Source organism: Palaemon carinicauda, chromosome 1, assembly GCF_036898095.1.
Source record: "Palaemon carinicauda isolate YSFRI2023 chromosome 1, ASM3689809v2, whole genome shotgun sequence".
In the NCBI taxonomy this organism is placed as follows: domain Eukaryota; kingdom Metazoa; phylum Arthropoda; class Malacostraca; order Decapoda; family Palaemonidae; genus Palaemon; species Palaemon carinicauda.
This window is the reverse complement of record NC_090725.1, coordinates 203,847,763-203,855,262: the sequence shown is the minus strand read 5'-3', so window position 1 is coordinate 203,855,262 and position 7,500 is coordinate 203,847,763. Positions and strand designations below refer to the sequence as shown.

Below are 7,500 nucleotides of genomic sequence, written 5' to 3'. Positions count from 1 at the left end.
AAAGATAGGATTTATGAATTTGGTGCCGGGTCCTGTGAGGACATGCAGCTCCCAAGTTTTAAATTCCGCTCCTGAGTGGCAGAAGCAAGGGATAGAGATAATCCCCTAGCTAGCAGGATAGTGCCCTATAGACTGACCATATATACATATGATCAGCGCTCAAGCACCCTCTCTACCCAAGCTAGAACCAGGAAGGGCAACGCAATGGCTGCTAATGTCATCAGGTAGATCTATAGTCTTCCCCAAACCTTAGCTCACAAGGATGGTGAGGTTACCGACACTACAAGAGAATATCGAGCTTGACCGGGACTCGAACCTCAGTCCGGCAAATCGCCAGGTAAGGACATTTCCAATAATCCACCACAATTAGAGAAAGCCCAACAGTTGCACTATGAAATAAACATTGAAAGGGGCTGGACGGCATGAAGCAAGAAAAGTAATGAGAATAGAGATAAAAGTAGAAGAATATACAGTAAATACAGATAGAGACTTTAGGAACTCTGCAATGACCCTTAATTGATGCAAACAGTGAACCTCGTGATATGCACTGTAGGCAGTAACCCCTGAGGAGGAAATAAAAAGAGAACTGAAAGTACACGGGTTTTACTATAGCCATTGTTATGTATCAAAGCAGTAAGTGATATCATTATTTATTTCAGGTTCCATTGAAAAGAAAGTCCACTGATCTAGGCGAAAAGATTGAAGACTCATAAGTTTTGATGTAAACTCCTTTACATAAAGCCCAAATCCACTTGTTCAATTAACAATTATGAACCTTAGATATTGTATTCATTACAAATTGTATTCTTTTAAAAAATTTAACAAACGTGTATAAAATTATTTTGATACGTATATTTTGTCTCAGATTTACAAATTTCTTATGGTGTATTGCAAAGTTATTAATGGCATTACTTCTTATCTTTTATCAAAAGGATGTGAAACACTTCTATTAACCAAAGAAGTTAATACCAGTATCCTAGTTTCTTTTATATCTTTTAAAATTGGTTTGCAAAATATAAATTCCCAGCCCTTTCTGGAAATTAGGAAGGTAATGATAAAAAATCACGAATATAGGAAAACCACGTCTTTTCTTTCATTATTTTTCAGATCCTAAGAGTTCAGAGAAATGTTCGGCGTTTTTCTGTTTCCTTTTGCTTTTAATTTGTGATCCTAAATATCCTGACTGGGAGATGAAATAATTATTTTGACAAGTGAAATACTACTTTAGCTTGGATGTTACAAAAACAGCCTTAAAGAAACGAAACAAATAACTTGTTAATAACATCATAACACTTTCATAGGTAAAAGCTTACGCCACTGATTCGCTCAAGGCCATTAAACGTTAGTCATTTCTCAAAGAAATCAATAAGACCAAAGTATAAAGAACAGCCGTTTAACAGAAAATAATTTTAATATTTTTCTTATTAAGATAATGATTTTAACAATAATAGTAGTCGAACATGTCTAATTCCAGATGGGATATGCATTTTTGTTGATATTAACCAAAAATGAAAACCCCTCACAGATAAGAGAAATTCTACAATAGTAGGTTACAGCATAAAAACAGATAGCGAGTTTAGTACTTTATTTATACATCAAGAAAGTCATAATCACAGCCTCAACATAGAAAAATCTGAAATTGTAAACGTGCGCGCCAGGCCAGCCCAAAGGTCAAAGCATCTATTATCAGGAAAACAAATCATATGGAGTTGAATGATGGTCAATACAAATGAGAAAAATCCTTTTTAAGCTATCTGAACATTTGTAAATATCTATCTAGGGACATTCCCTTGATAAATACTGACAAACAAAAGAGTATCTCTTGCTATGTTTAATGTATGTTTTAACTACATTATGTTCATTTCACGATAAGGTGCCCGTTTTATGTTATTCATTTACTTAATCATATCAATGATCATTATAAGATAACGTTGATTTTGTTTCCATCTTTAATCCTGTTACCTTGAACGTCTACTCGTTTCCTTGCTCTTGTAAGAATGTTGATAATATATGGTAGTGACAGATGGTATATTATTGAGGAACAAATATTGTGATAAAAGTGAAGCATGGGTTGGAGTATGTAAGTAGACGAGTGACTGGTTTGGTGTGGAAATGGTCTAAGATGCCGGTATGTTATGTTTCCATGGTGGGTCAGCATCTTTATGGATAGAGAGATGTGATTGTAGGTGCGATGATGTGTGATAGTAGGGAACATACAGTAGTTCTAAATCATGTGTGCAATAATTTGATTTGGATCAGTAAAGAGAAACTGCAGAAGGTAGTTAAAGAATTTGAACTGCTTGCAAAACGAAAAAGTTGACAGGAATTGTGAACAAGAGTAAGATAATAACGGTAAATAAAAACAAGGAAGATGAAATGAAGAATGTTAACATGGATGTGTTAGCAATAGAGGTGGTTGTTTCATAAAGAATATTTAGAGTTGAATAAAAACATGATAAGATGAAAGAAAACGTAAGTGACACCATGTGTGAAGCAAGAAGGTAAGAGGGTGTGGGAATAAGATTAGTATAAGACTTGAATTGCCTGTAAAAAGAGGGTGGTAATGTATTTTGAAGTTGTTGACGTTGTACCGCACGTGTTTCATACACGCTCGCACACTGTAACGGTTTTGCTTTTTTTTATCTCATCACTCATGCTTCCCTGCACTGTTAACAAACCAACCTGTGTAATCCTGGTAGCTCATGTTTGATTTTGTTTATATTTTTGGGACGTTCTTGCTTGCTAGTCCTGGTATTTAAGACCGACATCTGTTTAATAGATTCAGTTGCATTCACCTTGGCTCTCAGTTACAACTCACTCGCACGTTGGTGAGCAGCTCCCTCCTGCCTTCCCCCTCACTGCTGTGTCTTAATGTTTGATGATGCCACCCTCTGACCCTGACTCTCCTATCAACACCACTCCCATAGAACTACCACCCTTCGTCAGTACAGAGGTATTCTCATGGTTTCAGCGAGCAGAGATCCAGTTCCGCATCAAAGGCGTGACTCCCTCATGCACAAAAGTAGAATATGTCCTCTCTGCGATCCCTAAGGACGCTTACCTGGAAATCTCTGATTTGCTTGGTGACCTCGTGGACATACCAATAGCGTACGACGCCCCTAAATCATACCTCCTGGAGCAGCACTCGCCATTGCCAGCTGCCTGTATAGCTAAACTTTTTCAATTCTCTTAACAACCATTGGGGGAACAAAAAGGCTTCGCTCGCCTTCAGGGAAATGACCAGTATCGCTTGCTGCAACCTGACGCAGACAGCTCTCCTCGGGATGTGAACTTACTTCATCCACTTTGGGTACGATGCTTACCCGAATCTGTACGCACTGCCATACCCGGTGTCAATATCTTGCCCATGAAGGACCTATGACCAAAGTCTGCATCCTTATGGACAGCCACTTCCTTACCTTCAAGACATCCATTTATGCCTCCACTCCCGACAAATAAGACAACTATTCCACATTGACCGAAGCTGGCATGAATGCGGTAGGACAGAGACGCCTACCCTGTGATGTGCTGTAGTGGTGACAAAGCCCCAACCCACGACCTCTACAACCACTTACTGACACCCATCAGCCACAGCTATGCTACTACCCCTCAGGATTCGGGGCTCCTGCGAAGAAATGTGCAAACGATTGAAAGTGGCCAAAAAACATGTAAGTAGGTAAGTAGGCCATCGCTTATGGTGGTGGCCTCCCCTGTCATTAATCTTTTCTTTTTACACGATACAGGTACAGGCGTGAGATTTTTGGTAGACATGGGTACTTGCCATTCTCTTCTGCCAAGGCCACTCTACAGGACACATCGTAGCCTATCTAAGTCTACAGACCTCTACCTAATAGCTGCCAACGGATCTGTGATACCCACCACAGTTATGAAAACCTAACATTATCGTTTAGAAGTGCCAAATATAATTAGAAGTTTCTCATAGCTGGCGTCACATTGACAATTCTTGGTGTAGATTTCCTCTCATATTTCCACCTCCTGGTCGATGTCGCTCACTGACGGTTAGTCAACATAGACTCCTTCTCGTTGAAACCTCTTCACCTGGCCACTCCGACCTCACTCTCCACATCAGCGCACTCCCGGATGCCTACGCCCACCTCCTCACGTTGTACCCGGAAGTCTTTCAACCAGAACTTTGCCAAACGCCCACAGTTCCCACCAAACATGGTATTTATCATCATATCAAGACAATGCGGCCCCCAGTGTTCATCAGATCCAGGCGTCTGGCACTGGATCGTTTGGCAGCCACTAAACAAACGTTCACCAAAATGGAAGAAATGGACCTTTGCTAAAAGGCCTCAAACCCATGTTTGTCACTTTTATACATCGTCCAGAAGAAAGATGGCTCCCTACATCTGTGTGGGGATTATAGACACCTGAATATGCCGACAGAACCGGATCACTATCCCCTCCCAAACATACTTGCGTTCTCTTCCTCCATAGAGGAACGCCTTGGTCACCTCCACATTGTACTTGATTGCCTACAACAGAACGGCTTTGTAGTCCTGTATCACAAGTGTACCTTTGGCACCAACAAAGTATCGTTCTTAGGGGATCACATCATTCCTGAAGGAGTCCACCCCCTCCCTGAGAAGGTAGTAGCAGTTCAGAACTTCGACCCTGCCTGCTATCGCTGCCACTCTTGTCCCCTGCTACGCCTCCCTCAAGGACAAGTCAAGAGACCTAAAGTAGGGTCCCCTTCAAGAAGTGGCCTTCTGCAACGCCAAAAATGCCCTATCAACCGCTGCTGGTCTCACTATTCCCATGCCATATGCCCCTCTCTTTCTATCCACCGATGCCAGCGACATCACTATTGGTGCAGTACTCGAGCAGGTGATCAGTAGAAAACTATCCAAGGCAGAAAAAGGCTACTTTACCTTTGACCACAAATTGCTGGTGGTGCATTTGGCTGTCTGTCACTTTAGCCACTTCTTAGAAGGTACGCCCTTCATCACTTGCATGGACCACATGCCTCTGGTGTACGCCTTCACCCGAAAATCCGACACTTTGTTTGCGTATCAACGCTGACATATCTCCACTGTGGCTGAATACAACTCCACCCTTCAAAACGTCGCTGGGAAAAGGAATCCCGTTGCCGATGTCCTGTCAAGAAACACATTGGCCTCCATTCACCTGGGATTATCACATAACAAGACAAAGGCTGACTTGAGCAATTATCATACTATAAAAACTCTAGAGTTCAACAGTACATCACACAAACTGGTCGTCTGAATAGACTTTAGAGTTCAACAGTACATCACACAAACTGATCGTCACCTCTTCTTCAGGACATACCAGCAGCAACAAAGATTTGCTGTTCTAGGACAACAATCATGAAAAAGCTAACACATTGTTGATCTACTAGGCTGTCCTGGCATCACAGCGAACACCATCGCAGCACAAATAGTTCTCCCCAGACACAGATGTCCCAGTGTTACTCATAGCAAACTATGACCTTATGCTGAAGAGCACGTGTATTTCCATGGCCTCTGGAGCTATGGGGATAGAGTTGATATGGAGAGCCATTGAGGCAGAAAAAGCAAAGGCTTTGCTTGCCATTTATGGATTCACTGACGCTGACAATACTGGACGACTGGCTTGTACGTACAAAGCAACCTGGCTGCAAGTCTATATAAAAGCAGATGCATTTAACAGACAAAAGTGACCAAAACACTGTTGGCTACTCTGACTAGCTTTGCCTGTGCAGCTAACTCCCACAAAGGTATCTACATAAGACCAACCACGAACTGTGATGGCAGAAAGTGACAAGCTACCCTTGGAGCTCTGAAACATTAAGTCCTGAAACTCCATATCCAATCCAGAATGTGGGGACAGGCCAACAATGCTCTGCAAGATCCTCAGGTGGATCCCCTGCAGAATGGCTACCAGAAGGAGTTAAATGGCTAGCTGAAACCAACTATAACAGATGCCCTTCATGTTCCAAAAAGCTATCAATGAAATGGTTAGCTGCCAATGGAAAACAAAGTGTTCTTCAGTCAAATGTTCCTTAAGAACTTATCCTGCACTGATCTTTGCCCGTGTGGCAGTGATTGTCAGAATGATGAGGACTCCTTGGTTGCTTAAAAGATTATAACCATTTTTGTCGTGAGGGGCACATTGATTCTTAATGAACACTAACTTAGTGGAGCATTTGTCAGATCACTTGTAAAACATTCAATAAAACAGAATATTCCGGTCAAATAAATTTGTGGTTGATTCTAGCGTATCTATTTTATTACCATTGGAGTCCTTGGCCCTGAAAATAATATTTCTAGGTTATCTAAAAGCTGATATATTGACGAAAACCTATTTTTATGGCAGCCATTTTGTATAATCCAAGATGGCCTCTTTTGCAATATTTTTTTTTCTTTTTTTTTTTTTTAAATATATAGTTTCGATACTCGCTTAAAAAATCTGGCTAAATTACATAATGAACCTGACTATAACTTCCAGACCCACCAGTTGACTCAACTGACAGCATACAATTCGAATTACCACTAATGAGTCAACATATGATGAAAATCAAGACCATGTCGTGTTCAAGGGAAATAAATCTTAACATCTTATCTTTATAAAAAGAAAATCGTAAAGTTAGTAGACATGGACGAGCCAGTTCCTGATTTCCCTAATTCAATAAACCCCAAATTTATCAGATTTCTGCCTTATTTCTTGAACTTTTTTTTATCTTGTTTTGTCTCTAACGTAATTGGAATTTCCGAGAATGTCCTCACAAATATGAAAAACAAACAAAAGAATTTAAGTTATAATTTCTCTGAGCCTGTCCATCTACGTAGAACGTTTCCAGGATTAACTTAAAAATTAACCATTAAGAACAATAAAGAACAAACAACCGTTAACACTTCCTCTTGAATGTATGAATACATTGAAGAAAAGGAGCTCCACGATCCATCACTCAAGATCTCGCACAAGATGTATATTCGTACACATACACACACACACACACACGCGCGCCACTATGAGAGAGAAAGAATAATGTGACAACACTGACATTGCTTACTTCATGGTAAGAAACAAATTACAAATGCAAAGTTGGCTTGTATGGTTCATTCTTTTGTATTGCCTTCCTCACCCCCGTACCTGTAACAGTGTTACTCATCGGTCGCAAAACACTGAATTTGTAAAGGGAAGATGCCAAATTTGATAATCTACTTTCACGTCTACATACAGTACATATAAGTATATAAAAGAATTCAAGTACGCGCATGAATATGACCAAATATGGTTTCCAATACAGTAAAATATTTCTTAACTTACGAAATAAACCCAACGGGTCAAAACATCACTCGGATTTGAAAGGCGCAACACAAAGCCAGATGGATCAGTCATCAAATGGACAATCATTGGTCACTTGTTAGGATGCACTTTTGTCTCGTTGCTTTTATGCAGTCTTTTCATGAACACAGTTTCCATGAAAAATGGGAGGCAGTGAATTAGCTGAATTTGAGGACAATTCCTCTTCGG

At 40.4% G+C, this 7,500-nt stretch overlaps 1 protein-coding gene across 3 annotated transcripts in view; it reads right to left on the bottom strand.

Annotated features, from left to right (window-relative positions):
* The window catches only part of LOC137653575 (uncharacterized), a 343,186-nt gene that overhangs the window by 309,118 nt on the left and 26,568 nt on the right, over window positions 1-7,500 (bottom strand). Inside the window, exon 1 of one of the 3 annotated variants that reach the window (XM_068387105.1) lies at window positions 7,294-7,311. The exons of the other annotated variants lie outside the window; for them this stretch is intronic. The gene's annotated coding sequence lies outside the window, so the exon portion shown is untranslated. Of the gene's footprint in view, window positions 1-7,293; window positions 7,312-7,500 lie in introns of those variants that run through there. 3 annotated transcript variants of the gene reach the window in all.